This window comes from Amblyomma americanum, chromosome 4, assembly GCF_052857255.1.
Source record: "Amblyomma americanum isolate KBUSLIRL-KWMA chromosome 4, ASM5285725v1, whole genome shotgun sequence".
Lineage (NCBI taxonomy): Eukaryota > Metazoa > Arthropoda > Arachnida > Ixodida > Ixodidae > Amblyomma > Amblyomma americanum.
In genome coordinates, this window is record NC_135500.1 from 37,106,823 (window position 1) to 37,131,638 (window position 24,816).

Genomic DNA, 24,816 nt, shown 5'->3' on the forward strand with positions numbered 1-24,816 from the left:
CACTTTCGCGCTTTGCATTGCAAATTGTCTTCTTCATCAACTAATACTGCTATCAAACGTTATGCTGAATTCTCTTACACTCCCATGCCTGCTTTCAGGTGAAGAGCGACTTCACAACTGGTCGAGGCCATTGGCTGGAGGGCCTCCTTCGAGAGGCATTCGCCGCTTCGTTCTTGAGTTGTATCCGACTACAGCAAGATTTCTGCTCTTTATTCCACTGTCAGAAAAAATTATATTTCACAGCACCCTGATTTCACCTCACTTAAATTAACTGTTTCTTGGTATGGGTAATACAAAGTAGGCCAACATAAAACAAACATACATGCTCCAAAATAAAGCTGTGCACTACATAGGAAATGTGGATTCCGTGAACACACAGATGAATTGTTTGCTTGCTTTCACATAACACCACCTCATGACCTATAGGGATATATTATTTAGCAATCAGATATACAAAACGTATCCATTACGACAAAAATACATTTTTAGAATATCCTGTCTCAGAGCAACCATTCCAACATATGAATTTCGCAGTCAGTCATTCTGGTGCATTCCCTTCTGTCGTACATAATACCGACACTAGATGTTGCGCTTTACTGTTGTGCATTTATTAATTAAAATGCTGAGCAAAAGGTTATGTGTGGAAAAGAGCAGCACACGCGAAATTCGTGTTGCTTTAGTACTGCAACCTTTACGCTTCCCGTAATATTTGCGCTCAGGTACGGGAGCACTTTCCAGTTGCTGCTACTAAGGTGAAATTTTATTAGCATATTTTTTGTCATAGCATGACGGTAAGCATTTTCTTATTGATATTCTTAACGTGCGTATTAACTCTTTTTTTAACTGTATGTACCTACGCTGTTCAATTATTTTTCTAACTTTATAAACATTCTTGCCCAGTTAAGTATACATCTGTTTTTCAGCACGCTCTGTCATTTTGGTTGTATTCTGTCTTGTACGGGGAGGCCCAAACTCCTTTCAAGGGAAATCTGTTTGATTTTTTTGTCCGCGTTCATGCACGTCATGCAGGCGCAAATAAAGACGTCTTGACTCGACTTGACTTGACGAGGCTGAACTTGAGACAAGCTGCTTTGCGCATTCGTTCGACAAGGCTGCCTTTCAGAAAATTATTGTGGTAATTACTTTCGACATCTCCATTCGTAACTAATAAGATGATGTTACTCAAAAGCCCCAAAGAGATTAAAAGAGATCGACTCTCGCAAGGACGCTAATGAAAATCTCGGTTATGGCGGCATGTTGAGAATGAGCTGCATTTGAACCTGCCAAACAATTCTGCCATGCTTCAAAAAACCTGTACGTGGTTGTAATGTGCAGAAATGAGGAACGCACGGGTGGTGTCATCCGCGGTCGTTTGAGGTCATCGCTTCGCCTCGTAGAGGTCGCAGGCGATTTTCATCATGCTGGATTAGTCAGTGGACTACGCCTTTCTCGGAGCCAACATAGTCTTCGTCACACACATGTCATATTTTCGAGCACATTCAATACCAACACGATCTCGCGGATTTCGGTTTTTATAACAACGCAATTGACGATATCGAAGCTCGGCACATGGCCATGGATACACAGCGCGGCATCATGCAATGTTAGCGTGACGTCACGACCATCCGCATGTGTTGCAACACCATGAGCTAGATCCCTTCTGGACATGTGAATCCTTCTGAAGCGTCGCAATATTCATGAATGCTCGAATTCAAAGTTAATACCGTTGCTTTTACCCCGAATGCATGCTTATTTTTTGTAATTGAATCTCGTAACTGGTGCTAGAAAAATCTACCATGGACTGTGGTGCCTAACATGCATGTAGACCGCCCGGCTGCTCGTGCTCGGCTGCAAAAAAATCGGGGGGGGGGGGGGGGGGGGGGCACTTAAGCTCCGCTTTTAGGGGTATGACGCAATAGCGTTAATGGTTTCCGGCAGTTCTTGTCCACGCAGCACCACACGACATACATATAAAGCCCCGCTTTAGCCAAGCCGTATGAATGTGTCTGTGTGGTCAATGGGGTGGCGAGTCTGACCCGCAACCTAAGGGTAAGGCGTTGGTTTTCTGACTAATTACCCCAGCTTTCTTTTCAGCTCAATTCATTTACTTTACATGCTTACTTATCCTAATGTAGTTCCAGTCATGATGCGACCTTCTAATGGCCAGTTATCTCACGTTTTTATCAGTTTTGAAATCTGCCGCTTCACGTGTGGCTAGCCACATTTTCGCCGTCGGATTTTCTGCAGAACTGGACGCTTAAAAGTGTGGATTTAAGGAAGCCAAACTGACGCTAATCACAAGTTTGGCATCGAGTAAGCAAAGAAGGAGGACGTCGGACTGCAGCACCAGCAAAGAGTGTGGGCCACCGAGGCCTTGGCTTCTCGCCACGCCGGCACCTTGCAGATGTGAATACGCAGGCCGACATCGCAGAGAGGACTGGCACGTGCCGTCGCAAACAGGCAATTTGCGAGAAAAGTGGCGATTGCTCGCCACTCAAAGGCGACCGGCGAGCACAACCAGCCGGGTGCTGGGCGCAACCCTTCGAAGACTGCGGCCGGGCCCTTCGAGATAGCGTTGTGGACGGAAGGTTTCCAAATGGACGCCGAGTGACGGCGATAACGGAACGCTCACGGCCGATCCGCTAACCACGGCTGAGATAACGGGTCGCGTGGATAAACAGCGAGTGCCGCTGTTGGCTTGTTTTGCCGACTAGTGGTAAACACTCGGCCTTCCCTCTTGCGTGGCGTCGTTGCGGCGAACGGAATAACAACCAATGGTCCCTCGGCGAAACGGAGTGGATTCCAAGAGACGGCAGACGCAGTAGGGGACGGCAGAATCAGGTGGATGCAGACAGGAAGAAATGAAACAGTCACTGATTACAGTTCAAATTAAAGATGTTTCGAAACGATTTACAGGGTTTCTTGTTCGCAGTGAGTGTATCAGAGTCAGTTGCCTAATTATATGCGATTAATACGACGTAATGGTCTGGCGTAGATGCTTTTCAAGGCGCTTTCGCTCATGTTCAAAGTTTCGGGCCCGATCCGGCTCAATAGGATTTCATCAAAAGGCGCGTCGTCAGATTACTTTCTTCATAAAAGAGAAGCATTGCTTCAGTCGGCCTGGTGGCCAGCTTCATATGTGATGGGCGCTTTCATATCGATCATGACCGCAGACTTCGTCATAGCGGCACTGCGAAAGAAAAAAAGTATCGAAAACGTTGACTCCAGCGCCAACAGTTAGAGGCATTTCGAAGATTACTTTTGCATTTTACGCAGACACGCACCACCGTACATACAAGAACTGGACTTCGTCGAACCAAGCTTGAAGGCTGAATTCGAGCAAGACAACCGCCTTCGCTTCTTGGACGTTCTGGTCCAACGTAAACGCAATCGCCTTTACTTCTCGGTATACAGAATGCGTACACACACACACCGGCCGAAACTTAAATGTTACGTCCGACCACCCTATTGCTTACAATTAAGCACCCGTCGTTGCCTTTGCAGGTTCGCGTGACATGCGTTTGCACGGAGCAAAAGTATTTTCAGAATGAATTGAAGAGAGTGCGCCGGGTACTTTCAGCCTGTGCATGGTTACACGAGCCGCGGCACAATGCATATAAAGAAGCCAATATCCGCATCCGGCGACCACAGAGCATCGTTGGGCTTATCGCACACGGGCAGGCATCCCATACGTGCGAAACATAAAAGAACCGCTCTCCGGAATATTTTAAAGATATTACTTTCGTGTATGCCACACGTCGTTGAACAAGGTTAGGAACCAAATGATTAATGCAAATGGCCGATTGACAGTTGGGGAATTTCCGTGAATTGTTTATAAAATGCCATGCCTGGGCACTAATAATGTTTTGCGCCGGTGAGGCCGAAAAATTCCCAAGACGCTTACAAGACCACATACGTGATGTCGAAAACAACAAGCACACCACAAATCATCTTGCGAATCACACAAATTAAACTGGCCACCGAGTGGAGAGAGTAACGCTTCTACACTCTTAAAAAAAGTTAGTAAAAAGTTGGTAACTGCAAGCAAAATGTTAGTAACTGCAGCAGTTACTGTTTCTCTTGCACCGTTACCAACTTTTCACTGCCCTTTACTACCTAGGCACACACTCTTAAAAAAGAAGTTAGTAAAAGGGTATTAAAAAGATAGTAAGTACAGCAGTTACTAACTCGGACTGCGTTTTACTATTGGCTGACCTCTTCAAGGTATAGTCAGTAAAAGTAGTACTTGCTACCTTCTTGCTAACTCTGGTCGCTAGTTCCTACTTAGTAACCGTTCCTTTAGCTCTAAAATAAACTCAAAGAATATAACTGACACAGACTGTCGTGCGAATAAGTTGGTTTTGTAATTAAACATTTCTGCAGGGGCCTGCGGTTAGGTAGACTAAGCTGTTTCTACTATCTCAGCATCATAATTAACGCTGGTATTTTATCTCTACGGGTAAGAGCACTAGCCCGTAACTGAGAGTCAGATTTACGGAGTATATAAGACTGAGAAAAGTTTACCTGTGCAAGTGCATTGCACGTGTGTGACTCTTTCTTATTTGTGCTTTTCTTGCATTCTGGACCTTTGTGTGCGCCCGCTAAGTTTATTTAATGCCATCTCCTCGCATAATTTGTTCATGTAATGCGCAGTAATCCTAAATCTAAGTGTGTGATTTACGGCCAGCACGATCTGACAGCTCTGGCTGGTTTCGGGATTTAGTCAAATTGACTATGTCGCTGTTTTTTTCCAGTATGCACAAATTAAGAAACGTATGCGGAAATTTCTATTAATTTTTTTAGTAAATACTGCTAGCTTCCAGTTACTAATTGCGGGTAGCAGCCGTTACTAACTCAGTGGGTTAGTAACTGTTACTAGCCTTCCCGTTACTAACTTCACTTACTAACAGGGTAGTAACATATGTGACAAGCAGTTACTACCTCAACGTTCGTAAGTACTACTGCCTTTTTTCGAAGAGTGTATGGCATCGAAAGAAGGAAACCTGCCGGCTCGCATTTTGCTATAATCACTGTTCGTCCAGGCCACAGTGGGCACATTGAGCTAGATGGTACCTTGCCAAGCGCTTCACCTTCAAGGCAAGCGATATCTGTGCGATGTTGAGACCGAGTCAACCTGCTCGCACCGGCGTGTGCTCAACGCCTCCGTTGGCGTCGGCCGCATAACTTAACCGGGAATGCTGGAAACAAAGTTTATCTACGACTTACCGGGGTGTGAACTGCATTCCCGTTAGTGTAACTGCGCTGTCTGCCGTGCTTGCGTTTTTTATATCATTCTGGGATATTTTGTAGCGATAGCTAAATTACGCTTGCACTTCGAGCCTTCAGCGTGGAACCCCTTGAGCTCCGTGACCGGTCACGTGATTGGCCACGCGGTGCGGCGCGCCAGCGAAACCGAGTGGGGGCGGAGTGACGTCCAGGGACGAAGATGAAGAAGGAATGCCAAACGAAACGGAGCGGCGGCGAAAGACTGAGACTTTGTAATTCGACTGAGCGAGTTGCACCCGGCCAGATGTAGCTATCGCGTCACTCCAGGTTTAACCAGAGCTAAACCACAGCCACTTTTTAACAGCGTAACGAGATGCAACAGCATCCACTACGTTCGCCTGTGCGCTAACCTAAATATTCGTTCCTTGTGTTGCGTTGGGATATGCGAAACACGTGAGTTAATTTTTGCCCTCCTGTGTGATGAACATGTGAATGAAGTTCGTCCCTACGTTGATCAAGACTGACGCATATTTGCTTGCTTTTTCTTTGATTCTCCTTGTACTACCTATGTACGTAAAGTTTCGAGACTGATTTATTTTCTTCTGTAGAAATGACTCCGCAAAAGAAACGTTGGTGCGTATGTGTAGCGCGTCTTTTTGGGCTAACCTGAGCTATTTATGTTAATTGCTGTGGCAGCCACTAGATGGCACTACATGTAGAAAAATACGTTGTCGCTAGTCGTTTGCGCATTCTACTGTAAGTGAATGTGGAGAGATGGACGCCCATCTCGAACAACTTGGGAACATAAAATTCTGTGTGAAGTTTGGCAAGACAGCCACACAGACGTATGAGCGCCTTCGTGATGCTTACGGCAAAGATGGATGGATGGAAAACTAATAAGCAAGCGAGTTTGGACCGTGCAAGGTCTCAGGGCCACCGCACAGCCCTCACATCACGCGCATGTGTCCAGGCCACGTAGGGCCATGGCACTGGCACCCCGGTTCACACAGCGAAGTTGCGTGTCCGGGTCCTGCGACGCAAGGAGGGCCTCCCATTCCTCCCATGTACCGATGGCGGGCTGTCCCTGCGGGGGAGGATCGGCAGGGCAGCAGAAGAGGATGTGGTCCAGGGTGGCGTGCGGAGCTCCGCAGAGAGTGCACTCTGGGGAAACATGGCGGAAGTAGGAGAGACGCTGAGGGGTAGGAAGAGTTCGGGTCTGGAGTCGCCTCCAGAGGATTTGTTGGGAGTGGGATAGGCGGGGGTGGGCAGGGTGATAGAGTCGACGGACAAGGCGTGCTTGTTGAGTTAGTTCTGAAAACGTGTGCGCCCGCTCCCTCGAGAAATCCCGGCTGGGGTCGCCATTTGCCCGGCAAATAAGTCCTCGGGCTATGTTATCGGCGGCCTCATTTCCGGGATTGCCAGAGTGAGCCGGCACCCACACGAGCTCAATACGCCTATCGGGAATTAGGGTGCACATTCTCAATATCTGCCACGCGGGGGGATGAACGCGTCCGCGGGCGAAGTTAAGAACGGCTGTTTTGGAATCGCTAAGTATATAAGCCGCATTGGTTTGGGCAATGGCTATTGCTATAGCTGCTTCCTCTGCTTCTTCCGGGGTAGAAGGGGGGTCTATGAAATGGGTAAATGGGGGGCTGCTGGATGGTAAGCCACAGCTACTGAACGGTCTGGACCACACGCGGCGTCCACCCAGCGCACATCCTCTGAAGTGCCATATTCTTTATGGAGAGCTTTGGCTCGCGCGACGCGGCGGGATTGATGGTATTCAGGGTGGACATTCTTAGGAAGGGGTTTCAGGATAAGCGCGGTGTGTATGGCGCGAAGGAGAGAGATGAAGTCCGTCGTGTGTGCCGGTATGCGAATTCCCAGAGAATCCAGTATATATCGTCCGGTTTCCGTGCCAGCCAGACGAAGGTACTGTGTGTAGCGACGTGCATCTATAAGTTCTTGTATAGTGTTGTGCATTCCTAATTTGAAGAGCCTGTCCGTGCCAGTGCTCTTTGGTAGGTTTAGCGCTGCTTTGATAGCCATGCGGATTAGAGCATTGATCTTGTCTTTATCCGCACAGGAGAGGTTCAGGTAAGGAGTGGCGTAAAGAATGCGGCTAAGCACAAAGGCATGCAGCACCTTGAGATTGTCTGCTTCGTCTAGACCGGCTCGTGAATGTGAAACCCTTCTAAGAAGATGGATGACGGAGTAAGTGGACTGTTTTAGTGCTTACAGGGTAAGGTTGTTTTCCCCCGTGTCCTGTAAATGCAGGCCAAGAATGCGGAGGGTAAGTGTTTGCGGTATGGGAGTGTCATGCAGGTAGATCGTGATGGGGGAGGTAGGGACGTGTCGCGGGCGGATTATGAGGAGTGCTGACTTTGTGGGGGAGCATTCAAGCCCAATGTTTGCCGCGTGAGTAGCTATAGTTGTGGCGGCTTCCTGAAGGGTCGATTCTATGTCGCCATCCGAGCCGTATATGGTCCAAACCGTTATATCATACGCGTAAAGTGTGTGTCCTAAGTGCGGAATGCGGCTGAGAGCCTTGGCCAGGGGGATGAGGGCGAGGTTGAAGAGGAAGGGAGATAACACCGCTCCTTGCGGGGTACCAACATTACCAAGTGTGAAGGGGGGTCTGTATATCATCTATATGCTGTGAGGCTGTGCGACCGTTTAAGAAGGCCCGAATATAGTTGTAGGTCTTAGGCCCCAACTGCAGCTCTTGGATGCCCTGTAGGATGGCGCTGTGCGTAACTTTGTCGAATGCTTTGGTGAGATCGACTGCCAGGATTGCTCAGGTGTGATGTAACATGTCATTGAGGATAGCGTGTGAAATCTGCAGTAGGGCGTCCTGTGCCGAGAGGTGGGCTCGAAATCCTACCATAGTATGGGGATATAGTCCATGGGATTCTATGTGTTGCGTGAGAGGGGTGAGGATGACATGCTCAAACAGTTTGCCCAAGCACGAAGTCAGCGAAATGGGACGGAGGTTTTGGGCGTTAAAGGGCTTATTTGGTTTAGGAATGAAAATTATTTTCCCGTGCTTCCATTCTGCGGGTAGCGCCCCCATTTCCCAGCACTCACTGAAGTAGTCGGTGAGAAGGGAAATTGAACGGTCATCTAGATTTCTGAGCATGACATTTGTGATTTGGTCCTCCCCAGGGGTTGAGTTTCGGAGCTTAATAAGGGCTGCTCTGACTTCAACCTCCATAATGGGGGCGTCGAGGGAGGGTTGATCGGGGCCTACATAGTCGGGATATGATACAGCTTGGCCCACAGTGGTATAAGTTGATTGTAGTTGGCGTAACAGTGCTTGATGATTTTGACGATTTTTATGGGTAAGTCTTTTGAGTGTAAGCCGTGTTTGCTTTTTAGATTCAGTGGGGTCTATCATATGCCGTAGAAGATGTCAGGCCCTGGTGGAGGAGAGATTACCGCGTAATCCGTCACATAATTGGTGCCAGTTAGATTTACTGAGCGCGGCACTGTGCTCTTCCATTTGTTTCTGTAGTTGCGCTAATTTTAGCTTAAGTTTCCGATTTTGCTTCTGGGTTTTCCAGCGTGTGAGGATACTGTTCTGAGCTTGGAGTAGGTGCGCTAAGCGACTGTCTGCAACGGGAGTCTCGGGGTTGGCGTCTAATGTTTGCGTGAATGCCTGGACATCGTGTTTCAGCTCTGTCATCCATGTGTGGAGGTTAAATGGGGATTCTAATGTTTTGGCCACTCTGTGCTTCCGAAGATTATCCCCGCTGGTAATTCGGACACGGTAGTTTTTAGCTTTTTTGGCGAAATCAAGCTGTATAGTTATGATATAATGATCACTGCCCAGGGCCTCATCTGTGTTTGTCCACACCGGTGTGGGAAGGTTGCGACCAAAAGTAAGATCTGGGCTTGTGTTGGCAGTGACACTATTGCCGATTCTTGTAGGTGTGCTCAGATCATTATATATGGACAGGCCGTGCATCTGAACGGTGTTGCGCAATTCCGCTCCTCTCTTGTTAGTGCGTGTGTACCCCCAGTCTACATGTGCGCAGTTGAAATCCCCTAATATAATGAGGGGGTTCCTTTTTGCAGCGTTGGAGGCGGCTTTAATTAGAGAGATTAAATCTGAGACCGGTTGCCTCGGAAGGAGGTAACAGTTGAGGATGAAGAGGGGATGATATCTGTGAGTGGAGGGGATTAATTCTAGGAATGTGTGAGCTACCGGCGAGGTTAGTACATGACAAGTGTATGGTACAAAATGTTGGAGATACGTGGTAACCCTGGGGTTTGGAGTGGTGTCAGAGGGAAGCAGAGCGTATCCTGGCAGCGATAAATTTGTGCCAGCATCCTGAAGTGCTATTATATCAGGGGGTGTGGAGGAAGCAGAGAGGAGCTGCTGCAGGGGGTCTCGTTTGCGACGAAACCCCCTGCAGTTCCATTGTAGGATGCTTAATTGGAGATTATTGCCCGTCAACTGGGCCATGCTGGAGGGTGGGGGGACGGAGGATGGGAGCAGCTATGGGGTTGCTAGCTGGGATATGTGAAGACATTCCAGCAATTATTTGTGGAATTTGTTGGAGAATGGCAGTGGTTACTTGACTGATAATAGTTTCTGTAAGCTTAGTGATGGCGGCTTCAATGTAATTTTGAGTCTGAGCCAGAATACTCGCTTCGAGCTGTTGGGCTAGAATTTAGAATCCGTCTGGAATGTCTTCTGGTCTGCGTTTCTTTTGTGGAGGGGGTGTGGAGGGTTGGGGTGTAGGTGAAGAGTTTTGGGGTGTTGGTGGAGGAGTGGGTGGAGAAACGGTAGGATGGATAGAATTAATGGCTGCCCTAAGATGCCTTACCTCTTCCCGCCGGAGAGCTATCTCTTCCTCCCGCTGTGAGGCTTGGGGTGTACTGGTGGGTTTGGTCCAGGCTCGCTGGCGATCTTGATGAGGCACTAGCGGTGGAAAGTCCTTTGACTTGGGCACTGGTTGCTTGGGTTTCAGCGCGGTCTGTCTACGAGGTGGAGGGGTCCTGGCTTTGCACGAGCCGGTACCGGTAAGGTGGGAACCACCACAAAGAATGCAGCTTGGTGTGTATGGGGTCTCTTGAGGGGTGTGCTTCTCGCCACACCGCGGGCAGAGTCCAGCCTTCGGGAGAGGGCACACGTCGTACCTGTGTCCAGGTTTCCTGCAGTTTGTGCAGGCGTCGGGGCTACCCTTGTATTTGGTGCAGCGGTGTACCACACACATATATTTAATAGTGTGAGGCACGGGACCTGAGGCAAAAGTTATTAAGATGGACGCTGTTTTGCCCATGCGTCGGGCCGCTATAATGTTAGCGTCCGGGTTTCTGTACAGTAAGTCAGTCAGGATTTGCGCTGGTGTTTCATTCCAGTAGGTCCGGGAAATGACGCCCTTGACTGCCGCTGGAGGGGCCGCGATGTACGCGGCTACCGGGTATTGTTGTCCAGCTAAGGTAATTTGTTGAATTTTGACCAATGCCAGAGCTGTCGCCTCCGATACCGTCGCCACTGTGAAGGTGTTGTTGGTTGGGTGGATTCTTATGTGCAACTCGCCAATCACTGAACAGCTGAGCGTCGAGTGAAGTGCCTGCAGGATACTGGGAGCCGGGATCTTCTCCAGGAAGAGGCCGCCTCGCGGGCGAAAGACGACTCTGATGGTTCCCGCCGGCAGTGCGGCGAGTTGCTTACTTCTATGGACGACGGCGCGCGTCATGCGTAGGAGCTGCGGCGTCTCCTTGAACGCGCTTCGGGTGTTCCCAGATGCAGCGTCTGGTGGCGCGCCGGCGTTGCTGGCGCTTGGTTTAGGTTGAACGGAGGCCGATACCGGGTGTTTTGGGGGAGAATTCGAATCCGTGGTCCGATTACGGTATGCATGGAGCACAGTTTTCCACTCACCAGGGTGGCAGTCCAAGGGGTTTAAGGTCTCTCCACCCACGGGCTCCTCCATGGTTGTTGGGGAGGGAGGAACGCGGCGCGCCGTCGAGGCTCGCCTCGATGAGGCGAGGCTTAGCACAGCGGCGTGGCTGCCAGAGACATTTTCAAGAGGTAGCTCACCGAGGTCATTGGGCACATCCAAAAGATGGTAGCGATTGGGGTCCGTGAACCTTCCAGGATCCGTTGATGGCCTTGGTGGGTCCTAGAAAGGACTTAGCTGGGCACAGGAACCAGAAATTGGCGCAGCCGATAATAAACGCGTCCGCTCACTCCAGTGGAGTGGCACAAGAGGTTCTTGAAACGAGAACGTCGGTGGAAGACGACAAAAGGCAGGGGCGCCCTTCAACCTCACGGAATGAAAAAAACGTGGCTCGGATAAGGGAAATCGTACAGCAAGATCGCACCATTACAGTCCGCATGCTATCAGATGCTCTCGACATTCGTAAGACAACATGGCACCAAAGTTTGCGTGAGAACCTGGGGAAACGAAAGCTGAAAGCCAGAGTTGTGCCGCACTCCCTCACACAGGACCAGGACACGCGGGGATCAGTAAGCGCTGATTTGCTCTCCGAGGCAGTGAAGGATGCTACATTCATCGACAGCATCATTACTGAAGACGAAACATGGTGCTTTCAATACGATCCTCAAAAAAAAAAAAAGGCAGAGCGCCGAATGGCGGTCCACAAGCTCTCCGGCGTCGAGAAAGGTGCGGCGACAGAAGACCAAAACAAAGATGATGCTCATAGTTTTTTTGACGTCAGAGGTGTCATATACCACGAGTTCGTCCCACAAGGGCAGACGGTGAATCAGGAGTTTTGTATCCGCGTGCTCCAATACATGCGTGATGCACTGCGACACCGCCGTCCTGACTTATGGGCATCTGTACAATGGAGCCTTCTCCACGATAACGCATGGCCGCACACTGCTCTCAGTGTGACAAAATTTCTCGCCAAGCACTGCATTACTGTACTTCCCCATCCGCCATACTCATCTGACCTCTCCCCATGCAATTTTTTCGTGTTTCCTCGTGTGAAGAGAGCCCTAAAAGGTCGCTGGATGGGGAGCGGGGAGACCATTCAAGGCGCCACGACAAATGAGCTGACAGTCCTGCCAAAAGAAGCGTCTTCCAACTGTTTTCTAGACCTCGAGAAGCATTGGAAGCTGTTTATAGACTGCTAAGGAGACTATTATGAAGGGGTGCTGCACAAATTATTTCAATGTTAAACGCATTTTTTTAATGAACTCAGTCTCGGAACTTTACGGATCAAGGTTGTATTAGGCAGTCAAAGGTTTGTTTACAATCTGGTTTGCAAGTGCTGCTCTTTGATCTCTGCTCTTCTTGCGTTCTGAACGTCCCTCGCAGTGTTCATGCCTGCAAAAACGACGCACTGACAATAACGAAAACGCTGTTCGTTGCTAATGCGTAAACTAATGATTCCTGCGTACAGGGCTGATAGTTCCTCTGTTGGTCCTGAGAAGCGTGTCTACTTGCTTTCTAATGACAGTTCTGCTTGTCGTGCATCTGCATAGTTATTTAGTGGCATAGTCTCAGTGCAAGCGTCCTTTTTGAGCAGGAGTTTGCCTTCTGAGCTTTTTAATAAAAGCGGCAGGGCGTTGTTAACTCTACGGTTATGCCCCATATCGCTGTCTTGTGTTTCAAACAGAAATAACCAGAAGAGCTTTTTTTTCGCATGTCTTTTTGGTTGTGTGTTCCTTCGTCTAAATTTCTGTTCGCTCTGCAGCTAAGTCTATTAGAACTTGAGAATGAAAGGGGCAACACGCGTAAACTGCACCGCACGAGACCAGACTTGTTGTCTCTTCTTCGCCTCGCTTTCTGCGCTAACTCCTGTAGGACATGTAGCCAGTGCGGCTACAAACGGCCACTACTTCTACCGTTCCGTAGCAGCATGACGCTGCATGCTTTTCAGAGCGTTTCGGGCAGCTACTGCTTTGAAAACAGCTTCAACAGCAACGTACAGGTGATACAGAATGCCAGAAAGCGCTCGGGAAATCGGCCGCCATGCTGCGCACTTTCGCTGCCCTCACTGCTTGCGGCAAAACACCGCGTAAATCAAACTTGGAGTGCACTAGTGGCACGTTTCGCTTCTTGTCTCTGCCTAGCTCATTGACCATAACTTCCACTGTCCGCGACGGTGAAACCGCCACTCTGCAAGATCTCTCAACGTGCTGCTCGGATGCATGCAGCCGCACCGCCCGAGCGCAAGAACATGACAGACGATGCGAGCCGCACAGGAAAGGAGGCTGGATGATGAGGAACTTGTCGCTACTTAGCAAAGCTCATCTTGGGACTTTACTTGCTACTTGCCCACCGTAGCAGGTATGAGTATGCCACCTCGGATAAAACGGCCTCTCATGTGTTAACCTCGTAAATAAGGAATATTAGCATGCAACCTCAGACATAAGTGTGTTAACCTCGCATATCATCATCATCATCATCAGCCTGGCTACGCTCACTGCAGGGCAAAGGCCTCTCCCATGTCTCTTCAACCAGCTGCGGCCGCCGTGTCACCGCGAACTTATGAATCTCATCCGCCCCCGTAACCTCCTGCCACCCTTTGCAACGCTTGCCTTCTCTTGGAATCCACTCCGTTACTCTTAAAGACCAGCGGTTATCTTGCCTTCGCATCACATGCTCTGGCCAAATCCATTTCTTCCTCCTGATTTCGACTAGGATGTCAATTAACCGCATTTGTTCCGTCACCTACTCTGCCCGTTTCCGCTCTCTTAACGCTGCACCTATCATTTTTCGTTCCGTAGCTCGCTGTGTTGTCCTCAACTTAAGCTTGCATATACCAAATTTAAGTATGCCATGTCGGATATAACAAACTTTTGCGTGTAATTGCCTCGGATATAACAAAACTTCCTGTCTGGACCTAGGATATATGTAACGAACTTAGTGTGTTGACCTCGGGTATAAAGAACTTATGTTTACCTTTTCGGATATAACGAACTTTATTGTGTCAACCTCGGATATAACTAAAGTTTGCCTGATAACGAATTCGAGCGATCCACCGAGTATCGCCTAGGAGTTCGTTCTTGGAGAGGCAGGGGGTCAATTGTGGGTTTGAGACGGGATACCGCATGCTGAATAGTCTTGAAACTTATTCCAGGAAAAGGAGGGATGAGTGCGGTCTATTAATTGAAAATTTATCGGTCGTTCCGGCCCCGAAACGCTTGTGCTCACCGCCTGGCCACTGCAAATGCTGTTCAGCTCAAACAGGGAGCAGGTGCTCGCGAGTCTGCTTCGTGGCGTCCCGAGAGCCGCTCTGGCAACTTGCAGTGGGTGCTAAAGTGGGACACGATATCGCTCGCTATCACTGTCAGTTTGCTTCAGAGGCGTTGCACTTTTTAGTGCTGCAACTTGCTTATTTCATCAATGAGCACCGCTACAAAGCTTTCCTTTGTAGCCGTATGGATGCGTTTTAGTGGATTCCAATAATTACTCCCTTGTTACAAATCTACTACACCCTGAGGGATTACTCTAAATATATGACCAAGAAAGCAGAACACTTTGCACGAAGTCGAACCCGAATTTACCAACTACATGAATAATATGCCAAATATTTTTCATCCCGGCGAAGAAACTGGCCTGGCTGTCTACTTCCGTTATCGGTGCACGCGTTATCACTTACCTTTCTTTTTCCGTTTTCTTACGCTTCACGTCTACACCTCACGTCTGTGTACCTTGAGCTTGGCAAAAGCTTTCACCTGGGGCGTCGCTGGACGGGACACGCACAAGTGGTGTCGATATTCAGATAAGCAGTGCAGTACACGCCTCAAGACTTTATCAGCCTCCAGCGCACTGCTGCCTCCTCAATTGAAGTGTCCACGGGAAGCCAACAAAAACAGAGCGACAATCCACGGCGATCGGAGGAGCAGGACAGAGAATTCCACGAAACACCACAGCAACGTCGATTGCACTTGCCTGCAGAGCCGAGGTGGGGGAGCGTTAAAGATAGCGAACAGATGCGGACCGAGTCATCTTGCTGGCTTTGCAGTTATCACCTCCGTGCCCTCCCCACCCCCCATCCCCCGCCTTCCTCCCTAAAGCCCATGCGGCTCAAGGTTGATCTTGGTATAGAGAACGATCCGTTGATAGGCGCGCGCGCCCTGGGAAGCCGATGGGCCCGCGATGAAGTGGGTCTAAATTTCGCGAGAAGCGGTGCGCCTGAACCGAAGCTGCGCTGCTCTACGGGCGCCATAATCACACGACGAGGAGTGACTACATTCGGCGAACGCTCTGTCAAGAGAAGTCCCCTTTGTACTGGCACAGTCACCCTTGCCGGGACACACACACAAACACCAAGGGTGTACGTCAAGGATATGATCGACGAGACCTAGTCAGTTTCGTATCCTTGTAGACTAGATCGCAAACTTTAATTGTTGTAGCTAATGACGGCACCCAGAATTCTGCAGACTAACTGAATTCAAGTGGTGTGATCCAGATCGAGGAATGAAAAGCAAGGGGGAAACGCTGAGCATTCTACACGAGTAAGACCCTGGGATTCAACTACCTGTGCGTCTGGACCTCTTGCCTCCCCCTTCTCCCCGATTTTAGTTTTTATCTTCGACGACCCGTTAAGTTGCCGTTGAAGGAGACCGAGCGCTTATTGTTGGTCAGAGGGAAGTTGAGGCAAGAAACGTGGTGATCATTGCGCAACGCCAGACTACGTCGCCTGGCACTCTAGAGTCTCGTCGAACCACCTGAGCCTCTTCGACCAAAGTTGCCACGCTCGGTCTAGAGAGAGAATTAATGATGGCAGCCAGACAACAGATAGCGGCGCGAAGGAGATAAGCTCCCGGAACTAATATTGTTGCAGATGAGAGCTACGAGGCCAGCGGCGCAGAGGACGTTTATTGGGGTCGCCGATAAAGACCACCAGCTGTGAGGACCTTTGAGATTGGGAGAGCTAATCTGGCGCGACGCGTCATCTTACGGCACTGGGCCTGATTGAGTCGCGGTTGCCGACAGCCTGCGCTTTCGCGAGGAGCGTGCGCCCCGAACCAGCAACAATGCCACGGTGGTCACCTCGTAATGTCCGCAGCCGGTTAATGCAACAGGTTGTCAGGATACATGACAAAGACGGACTCTTGTGGAAGTAAAATGATGAGCACTAGCTATATACAAGGACGTAGGTCGTACGAATTATCGCTAAACAGAATATTCCGGTAGGAAGCGGATCGTACGAGGGGCCTAACATGCCGAAGCTGCGTATACACTATATATAAGAGCCGCCATAATGGAGGGCTTCGGATTAATTTCGCCGTCATGGATTTGGTAGCGTGCCCTGATATCGACAATATATAGACGAGCCGTTTTGTGTTTCGCTTCTCTTGATATGTGGTCGCCGCGGACAGGATTCGATCCCGCGACGTTGGTGGAGTTTTGTTGTGGACGCTTCGAGCTCTTACAGTCTCTCCCGGAAATTTTCCGTCGTGAACGGAGGAATCTATGCAGAGGGCTGCCAATGCGTTATCTTAACTAGGCGACTGCTCGAGGACATGAAGCCAGGGGACAGCCGCTCATATCATGGGAGTGAATGGCCTGAAGTTGTGCCCGAACGAAGGAAAACAAATGATGTAAAAATCCACTTGTAGAAATCTCTAAATACCCCTCAACGAAAATTTTTCGACGCGAACTTCGTTGTAACGAGATCCTAAAGGGCGCCTAGTGTAGTCGCATAAGGAAAGAGAAAGCCACAAAAGTAAAAAAAAAAATTCTGATGCTTGGTTGTCGCGAAACATTCCAGTAACGGTAATGGAGACGACAGTTTGGTTGAAAATAAAAACATAAAGGTGTGTTTATACAAAGCAATGAGCTCGGACTTGCTTGTACGCCTTTGCAATGGTTGTGCCACAGTCAGAAGAGCCTTCGACAGAGCGTCGTATGACCAGCACGCACAATGTCGAAGGCATTCATGGTCAGCGGTGTGACACTACTTAGCGCTCCGTAATCAGCCAACGGGTTACGCCATTACCGCTATTACCACTGGCACACAAAACAGCCGCGTCTTAAACACACTCTGAACGTTTATGAGCATATGCTTCAGTTCGCGTACTGTAGGAAACGCGAGCCCATTGTTTCTATTCTCTCCTCGGTTGTGTGGAATCATTAATCGACTGGCGCACCAGAAGGGCTGCCTTGTAATACGGGCGGTTGTGGCGCCCTGGGCACGCGCCTAGACCTGAGTGTCGTGGCCATTTTCGCAAGCCGGAGGTACACAACGCGCCGTTATGACAAACTCCGAGCCGCCATCCACAGGAATACCGCATATGGTGAATAAAGTGGAGGGCATGCCATAATGCAAAATGTGCACCGTAAAAGCTGCACTGCAGCATCCGCCCGTGACGAAGTCCGCGTCACGCAACCAGAGAGACCACGAACAATGCAGCAAAGCGTTTACAGATCAAGGCGACCGTTTTGTTTGCACTTCATGCAACGCACTGTTGGTCAGCATACATAGCGGCAGCTGTTAGTGGTCCCAGCTCCGGACGGACAAAACTTTCCAGCAACCACATGTACAAGCCGCTTTGAGCACCCTGAATGCTTCCACTGAGCCACTAGACTTGTCTTGCGGAAGTCCGGCTCTCCTCGCACACGATAACTGAGCGAGCGTCTGGGTTCTCGCTCAAAGCTACCGGAACTTGCTTCCACCAGTAAACGGGTTAGCACCGCATGCAAGTAGCGTGCGCGAAGGCATCGAAACCAGCCGAGGTTCTCCGGTCGTCTTTCTGAAATCTTCTTCTTTCCATTGCAAAAAATGCCGCCTGCATGTCAGTCAGTTAAGATCGCAGATGAGAATATTCTCACTCAGTCGGCAGCCAGAAGGGCCCCCATCCCTTATCAGCAGAAATTATACCTAGTATCGTGACAGTGCAAATTTAGGCCTCGGACAGATGCTATTCAAAACATTTCGGGCCAAGCGTCCACACCTCGCGCATCCGTTCTGCTCCAGTCGAGACCATTGCATCAATGCCTGTTTGGCTCATGTCTATTGCCGAGATACATTTAAAAGGGTTGGTTCAAGGTGCCGTGCTTAATCTCTTACACTAAATAGTCAGTATGGTACACGGCAGATGACATAGTTTGCAAATGCCCAGTACACCGCAGCGCATGTGATTCTTAGGCTTATGGTGACGACCAGTAACCGCTTCATGAGCTCGTTTGCAAGCGTTATCGTGGGAAGCCGCTACACAGACGTCTGAGCGTAACCATTGTTCACAATTGTGGTTGGTTTGGTTGATGGGGATTTAACGCCCCAAAGCGACTTAGGCTGTGAGGGACACCGCAGTGAAGGGCTCCGGAAATTACTACTACCTGGGGTTCTTTAACGTGCACTCATATCGCACAGTACACGGGCCTCTAGAATTTCGCCTCCATCGAAATTCGACCGCCGCGGCCGGGATCGAACCCGCGTATTTCGGGTCAGCCGCCGAGCACCATAACCACTCAGCCACCGCGGCGGCTGTCACCCTTTTCGTGCTATAACAGTTCTCTATAGTGTGGTCCCACACCAGGCACCTCAGTTGGCTTAAAGGCTAATTCTTCCATCAACTTAAACGCTCTGGGTGCGTGGTACTGTTTCAGCGTGGGGTTGCGCCACGGGCGGCGTAGCCTTACCCGCCTCGTTACGAGGTTCAAAGGGCACCCAAGACCAGCGTCCGCGGACGGCTTCCATAACCGCGCTTCTGTGAGCGGGGCACGTCGTGGTCAGAAGAGCTACAGGTCTGGCGAGCCATCGGGGGCTGAAACGTCAACATTCTTTTAACTCAGCTCGTTGCCGTCAGTATTTGTTCTAGAGGCACCAGTACGAACGCGTGCGGCAACGATAGATCTGCATGCTGACGGTCGCAGTTATGTACAAAGTCGGAACTCGCTAATCACGTGCCTCCACGACGGTGCGCCGCCGAAAGCTCCGAGCGAGTTAAGCCAGCGAGGAAGTGCGAGGGATACTCACCGATCCCGACGTCAGTCCGCTAGAAACGCCGCAGCCATTGAAAGTGGACTCGCCGAGGGAAAACTATTTATAGCCAAACCATGGCTAAGGGAGGAGGCACCGACCGCTTACTCTCGTCCAGGGAATCGACCAATGAGGGCCCTGGGCGCGGGGGCTGCGCCTGTTTAGACAACAAGGAAAGAGCCGCGCGCGATATGGCGCGGGCGAGGGCTCTTATCCGACGTCCCTTGCCGCGGGATAACGCACGCCAGGACGAGAGCGGTGAGATAAAAGGGGCTGCGCCGCAGTCCGTTGAGCAGCAATTAAGGGAAAAAACGAGCGTCGAGTTCGAGCGCACTCCGGCGCTTGACGTTGGCGGCTCCTCTGACGGTGTGTGTCACTCAACTGGTCAGAGAAGTCGGCCTAGTTTCCGCACTCACGGTCCGTGAGCAGTGATCTTTATAACCTCCGATCGACTACCTCAGTAACAGGACAGTCGGTTTGCTTGCCATGGGTCTTCCCATTTTGGAGAGTAGTGCAGGTTGTGTATGGTACAGGACGTCTCATTGAAGGCTGAGCTGCGATCCATAGCGAACGACATAGGCCCTCTCGTTTCCTGAACCGCAGCTTGTGCTTACCAACGGCGGCGTCCGCGTACAGTCATTGTCAAAAATACACAGTCTAAGGGGTTTGCTTCCAAGCCGTGTAGCGGGGTTCTTTAGCTCATTTGACAGTCCTATGCTTGGGAGGGTTCAGGACTTAAATTCTGCCTGTCTTCGTGAGATTAGGGTTGCCAGTATGCAAGAGGAGCTGCGGTGCAGGGCTCAGAAGTAGACCCCTTGGTCTGCGTACTTTTGACAAAGAATCTACCTGACGAGCCCTCCACTGTAACGCCCATCTGAAGGCCACAATGTATGCCTACGGGGCAACGGCACTTCACAACCAGTTTTTTTTAAACTTTGCTGTTAGACTTGTGAAGGATGAGGCGCAAAGACCATGAACTGACGTGATGATCAAGGTGAGACCAGCCTAAGCATCAGGACCTAAAGCAGCGTGGTGCAGGTCGCACTGGCTTAATTGACAGGGGGAGGCGGCCGCTGAAGCTATTCACGTACCGCTTGCATTGCGCACTAAAGCACAGAACGCGGCTTCTTTGCTACACCCGAACGTAGCTCACGTAGGTTCTCGAAGCCTGGACAAAGAAGCTTGCCGTTCTATGTACGTAACGCAGTTCACTGGCATGCAAATTCTTACCGTCCAGATGCTAAAAAATAAAAATGCGAAACGGGATTGAGACCGCACAGGCGAATCCTTAATTGCCACATTTTGGAGTTCTGCAGTGCAGTCGGGAAGTGGCCTTGTTTTCCCCTAGGTTACGGGTTCATGAGTGAAGAGTTCGTGACATACTGTACAACGACGTGAACATTCGCCTTTTCCCGATACCATTAAGAGTGCTGGCAAATATTAGAAATTTTCGAATAACGAATCGGATAGCCTTCTATTCGATTCAGTGAATTATTCATACAACGCATATTCAAAATTACTGCAAATTGATCGAATCGGTTCCTAAACTTGTTCAATAGGTTTCGAATCATTGACACGAAGTTCGAATACGGCATGCTACGGCATGCTGCCGCGACCGGTCTTTGCGGGCAGGAGGTTCAGCGCCGCGAAGTGGTCCGCTCACGTGGCGGCGTTCATGATGTTCATACACGGTGGTACAACCTTCAGTAATGCGCAACGAGACAGGGTTCCGGCAGGTTTATCAAACCCTGCCTTCATGCCCGACATCAGCTCGAATTCTCCTCCTCTCATCACTTTAGACTTCGAGCTCGTTTATTCGCAGTCGTCGTCAGTAGCGAACTGTACTTTCCCACCCGTATGAGGTACTCCCTCTTTCATAGAAGGGAGAGCACTAGACAACTTACGCCCCTTTTATTCATTTCTGTTTAGAGTGCAGAGTGTTAAGAACGGCGACAGCCTGTCTGGATTAGCAACGGCGACAGCAAGTGTCGTCTGCTGGCAGCCAACACTTATGCTTCTACTGGGTGGCTCCGAACCACTCGATGGTGATCGCTCCCAGGCTTACCGCTAAGGACCACGCGGAATGGACCCAGATGTCAGCTGGTTCCAATTAGCAAGCTTCGCCCGGTCGGAGTATGGGACCCGGAAGAGCGGAGGCCGGATGGACGAGCAAGCGGACGTTATCGCCCCCAATGGCCGTGACTATCTGGGGGTTTGCATGAGCCCGACAAAAGTCGGGTTAAGTCAGCTGTCGGGCAGAAAACCGGTTGTTGGGCTCATGTATACTCTAGAGGGTCGAGCTAAGTGATCGTAGAGTCGAGCTGGGCCATTCCGGCTGCAGGGGGTGGGTTGACTCGTCCCGACGTTGGCCCGACCCGGTTGGAAGGACCATGTATACGCTGCCGCATCGGCTTAGCGCCTCCTCTCCTGCCTCCTCTCCGGTCTGGCGGCGCTGCGCAAGCCTGGGCGCTCCTCCTCCTCTTCTAGCATCCACGCGTGGTTTGCTTGCTCGACGCTAGGGGTAGCGGCGATCTCTGCCCGACAGAAAACGGGTTCATATAAACGCTGTCGCTTCGGGTGGTCAGCCCGACATCTGGCGCGGCCCTACTCGACCCCCCGCTGTCGGGCTCATGTAAACAGGGCTCATGTTGGGGAACACAAGAGCTTCGTTTTCAGTGGCTTGTGGCCATTGGGAGCACAGCGGCGGGCTGGCGGTCATCGTCTTCAATCTTCGCAAGCATCTCAATGGACCAACGACCACTTTTCGGCCTCTCTTCCCGACCTTGGGTTCTGGTCTTGTGCGTCGGCTGTCATCTGTTTAAGAACAGGTGTCAGCGGCGCGTGGGAAGCTTTGGCTGGCCACTTCACGTCACCTACCGCAGTCGGCACGGCCTCGACGGCATTCTTTTCTCTCTAGGGCTCGGCATGTGACGGGGGCGTGTCCATATGTGCGGTGGCGTGAGTTTGTGCGCGTGAGTGAAAGTTTCAGGCCACTCCTACCCCGACCAGGGCGTCCACAACCTGGGGAATCTACGGATGATGAACGATATAAAACTCGGCAGCGAGTACAGCTCCACATCCCCACTTTTGATTCTCATGCTTCTAAAAATGTAAATAAACCCTACTGTACAGTTTTCCTCCTTAACGGAGTCCGACAACGTCATTCGGAGACGGGACCTGCCGTCCTGGGGGGGGGGGGGGGGGCCCTTCTGTCTCCAACTCTGGTGGCACCGGTGGCGTTGAAGCGCAATCCCCAACACTGGTGGCCTGCGATGGGGTTGGAGCCCCATCCCCAGCAAGAGTTAATATAATGGCTTCGTGCTGCCTGTCCTGTAGTGAAGATCAGTGATTTGTCTTTCGACAGCTACTGCTTTAATTTCATAACTTATAGCGCCGTCGCCATGACATTAGCTATCAGTTTCCCAAAAATGCTGCCTTGGCGGCATCCGTACAGCCCTTCAGGCACCTTCCGGAGTGAGCACCCCCAGATAGTTGGACCTCCGTGCACCCGCCGGCAAAATGTGTTTGCCATCTGTGAGTTCAGTGCCTTTCCCCAAGCACCTCGCAGCACCTCCCTCTTACGAGGCGGATGCTCTAACCCCTAGGCCCCTGCAGCGGTAGCGTAGCTAGTGGGTACAGCTTTAGCTGTCCTTAGCTTTTCTCTCACTTTTGCACCGTTGGCGTCCGCAAGCTTATACTGCCTACATTTCAGGCGGCATAGCCTGCAACTAGCCAAGTAAAGAGCAGGGCATTACGAAATTCATTCATACTCACATGTCCATAGCATTGCAAACAGGAACGGATAATCCATACATGTAACGCACACCAGCAAACTGCTTGTGAAATTACAGCGCACAACCTATCGGGCAATGAACTTTCAAGCCTTGTGACCCTTCTCGTCGATGCTATCTCCCGGTCAGAACAGAAGTTATTGCGTAGGCGAGCATATAAAGCAACCGATCTCCTCTCACGTAAAAAGCCAGATTTCTGAATTAAACGTTCCTAACATGAAGTTCTATATTATCGGGCTCTTTATCTTTAACGAGCTCAAAAACTCACGCATTATCAGCGGAACTCACACAAAGAAAGAATGCAGTCCTTAAATATATCGACGCAAAGTCATGTCAAGATTCTGCTCAAATGTCCTTTTTTTTATCGCCCTAGCGCAAAGTCATATAGCATTATCATATTCACCACGCTGGGCAATTTATCTTCCTTATGTTTACTGGACGAGCTTCCTATTTTTATGATATTTTAGACTGTTTTCGACCACAAGAACAACAACGTTGCTTTAAGAAAATGGCATTGCGGGAATGGGCCCTCAAAATCATTGGCCCACTAGGTTTACGTGCCATGACACGCCCCATACTTCAACAGTATTGCTCAAACTCTCTCCATTACGAAGTTAAAAGAGATACACACAAAATAAATCAAGACCACCCTCACGTGTCGCAGGCTCCCCGGGAATCCATGACCCTGGCGGTTCCCAGCGTTAGGGCAATTATCGATTTCACCCGAGCCACCACCACCGCGGGTAACAAACTACTTGTCTTCGAGACGACTGTTGACAGGCGTTCCCCAAAATCTGCAAAGTGGTGCCACGATGTCGCTGCTGCCTTTGGACGTGCGGCAGCGCCCCTTTTGTCCGGCTACGTTTCGTCAAGCCGGCCCGTTCCCTCCAAACTGTTGGCATACAGCGTCCTTGCGTGTCGGAGTCACCGCGGCGCCTGCTAGTCGCACCCGCACCTGACCGTACGCTACGCTTAAGGCTGCTGTACGATCGTTTTTTTTTTCGCATGCGCACGCGTCCTTACAACCATGCGCGCGGGTGCGTGAGGGTGCGTTGCGGATGAGGTGCTATACGATCAAGTTTGCTGCATGCGACCGAGCGGACGACTCCGGTGTTCTGATTGGCGCACTCGTCAGTGCCGCCCGTGCGGCAGCACAGGCATGTGCCGTAGCAAAACACGAATATATCTTGCAGTACGAATACACACACATTGATATGGTGGCTCATCCGAGACATGTTTAGCTGTGAGATTTTTCAGGTAAAACCGCGATCGGCTGTGATCGCCATGGATCTCGGCGCGGCCGATTCTGGCGTCCGCGAACGAAGTCGCAACAAACTTGGCAACACGGCAGGCGAGGTTCTAAAACAGGGTCGCGGGAAACGATTAAAATTTACGCTATTTCTACTTCAGAAAGTTAAAAAAGACATCACCGCGATCGTGACACAACTCGATCGACCGCTAGTCGGCTAGAGTCCTCTGAAGACCACCTATATATGCAACAGTTTTAACTACGAACTAAGATTTTTGCTTCTAATATTTGAAGAGTGCCCCCATTGAAAGTTACACTATACCCAGAAAAGGGTTGTAGCCCCGAAAAGGACAACCCAACAAGTATTACTACGCTATACCCCAACATGCAATAACGATTTCTGAACGACGACGCGATTCGTATCGCGAATTCTTGGAGCCAAGGATACGAGACTGGAACAAGCTATAGGCTATAACAGTAAAAGATAAAATCGTTTGTAATTATAACAGGGAAATTCACATAGCTGAAATCAGGCACAGGTTAAATAATTATTTATTCAAACTAGCACCCTGCAGTCTTTTTACATGTATTTTAATTGCCTTTATTTTGTAGCTTTTTATTTTATCCACGCACACTTTA

General features: G+C 50.2%; 2 protein-coding genes across 2 annotated transcripts in view; one reads left to right on the forward strand and one right to left on the reverse strand.

Moving 5' to 3' along the window:
* Positions 1–19,271, reverse strand: part of LOC144127869 (gamma-butyrobetaine dioxygenase-like) — a 78,438-nt gene extending 59,167 nt beyond the window's left edge. The window contains exon 1 of the mRNA XM_077660845.1: positions 19,135–19,271. The gene's annotated coding sequence lies outside the window, so the exon portion shown is untranslated. The remainder of the gene's footprint in view (positions 1–19,134) is intronic.
* The window catches only part of LOC144127870 (uncharacterized), a 202,650-nt gene that overhangs the window by 115,351 nt on the left and 62,483 nt on the right, over positions 1–24,816 (forward strand). The gene's annotated exons all lie outside the window — the stretch shown is intronic.